Source organism: Homarus americanus, unplaced genomic scaffold (genome assembly GCF_018991925.1).
Source record: "Homarus americanus isolate GMGI-L3 unplaced genomic scaffold, GMGI_Hamer_2.0 scaffold23578, whole genome shotgun sequence".
NCBI classification, from domain to species: domain Eukaryota; kingdom Metazoa; phylum Arthropoda; class Malacostraca; order Decapoda; family Nephropidae; genus Homarus; species Homarus americanus.
Window position 1 is genome coordinate 7,896,493 of NW_024733231.1, and position 2,130 is coordinate 7,898,622.

At 36.2% G+C, this 2,130-nt stretch overlaps 1 long non-coding RNA gene across 1 annotated transcript in view; it reads left to right on the forward strand.

The window, feature by feature from the left end:
* Positions 1-1,412: 1,412 nt before the first annotated feature.
* LOC121869420 overlaps positions 1,413-2,130 on the forward strand; it is a 1,269-nt gene continuing 551 nt past the window's right edge. The window contains exons 1-2 of the long non-coding RNA XR_006089550.1: positions 1,413-1,628; positions 1,871-2,000. This is a non-coding gene — a long non-coding RNA (uncharacterized LOC121869420). The remainder of the gene's footprint in view (positions 1,629-1,870; positions 2,001-2,130) is intronic.

Here is a 2,130-nt window from a genome sequence, read left to right on the forward strand (position 1 = left end):
TCATATTACCCTATGACCTGAGTACGGACAGCTTCTGTTCTTAGAGATGAAATGGTAATATATTTTTTTTTTCTTAAGAAGATTAGTAAGAAGGGTCACTGCCTTATGACCGGAACATTATGGACACCTGCTGTCCCCTAGGGACTTGATCTCGCTCTCCTCTACTGTATATATCAGCTCAATAAAGCACGCGGACTTCTACATATAATCAACACCTCACCCCGCCAGGATTCGAACCCACGATCATATAATTGGCCACCATGACACTAAAACACCAGCAAGTGCAGCGTACTTAATATTGGAAGAACAAATACTTATAATGTATACAGCCTTAACAACATCAACCTAGAGAAGTCGACTTGTGAAAGAGACCTAGGGGTACTTGTAAGCCCGGACCTACGGCCTAGAAAACAGTGCGTTAATGTTCGAAATAAGGCAAACAGAGTATTGGGTTTTATATCTAGAAGTATAAGTAACAAGAGTGCAGAGGTCTTATTGCAACTATATCTTGCGCTAGTCAGGCCGCACCTCGATTATGCGGTTCAGTTCTGGTGCCCCTATTATAGAATGGATATAAATTCACTAGAGTCGGTGCAGCGAAGAATGACAAAAATGATTCCGGGACTTAGAAACCTTCCATATCAGGATAGGTTAAAGAAACTTAACTTGCATTCCCTAGAAAGACGATTAGTGCGGGGAGTTATGATAGAAGTATTTAAGTGGGTGAAAGGAATCAATAAATGGGATATAGATAAAGTTCTTATAATATCCGAGCAGGATAGGACTCGGAGCAACGGATTCAAGTTGGATAAGTTTAGGTTTAGGAGGGAGATAGGAAGAAACTGGTACACAAATAGGGTGGTGGACGAGTGGAACAAGCTTAGCAACTTTGTAGTAAGTGCGGGAACTCTGGAAAGTTTCAAAAGGAGGCTAGATAGATTCATGGATGATAGAGAGTGGTAGTAACTCTCGACAGGAGCTGCCATGCACAGGCCAACCGGCCTATTGCAGACTCCTTATTTTCTTATGTTCTTAAAAGCAGCCCTAGACTCTGTTATATTCCACACAAAGCCTGTTCAACGAGCTCATGGCGCTGTGAACCTCAAATGGGGACCAGCCATGCCTATTAGGTGATCAGAGCAACGTTTTACCAAATCCGGCTTCGAAACACGAGGAACGCGTTTAGTGTCCTGGTGGCCCAGAGGTAACGTTCCCCGGTCACATTTATACGATCGTGGGTTTGAATCCTGGCGGGGTGAGGTGTCAATTATATATATATATATATATATATATATATATATATATATATATATATATATATATATATATATATATATATATATATATATATATATATGTATATATATTTATAGATAGACGTTTGCATCACTTATATCTGAGTATAAGGAAAACGGTCTTTAATTTGCTTATAATCCTTTTTGTCTTAAAATTTGAATTTTCTTAGGAAGAAGTGTTTATGTCAACCAAGTAAATGTAAGTGACAATTAGCATGACCACTTTTCAACAGGACGTTGCGACTTCTACAGACTTAAGGAAAAGTTTCTACCCATTTTTTTATCTGCTGCAGTACCCAAAAATAGTCCTCTTCAACAACCCTTAAGTAAAAGGTATTTCAATAGGAAAGCGAATTAATATTGTTCTTGTTGATAAAATCACATGTAATATTGAACATAGTTTTTAAATCTGTCAATAAATGTTTTATATCAATATATTTTATGAACACTATGTGATTCATCGTCCTCTTTTATCCATATATATATTAATATATATATATATATATATATATATATATATATATATATATATATATATATATATATATACAGTATATATATTTTTTTTTCCACAGGATTATGTCATTAACAGAGGCAGGACTGTATAACTATATATTCAATTCTGCCATTCCAAATTTTACGTCATGCCAATCACCTCCGTCCAGGATATCAGTCAGCACAACTCTCTCTCTGACCAACTTATGGGTAAAGTACATTGCAATCCTTACGGAATAACTGATAACTGAACAAATATTCAATATATATTGCCATTAAAACAATTTAGTTGCGGACATTGTGTGATACGAAGTGTATTTATATCCTTAAGCCATAACAA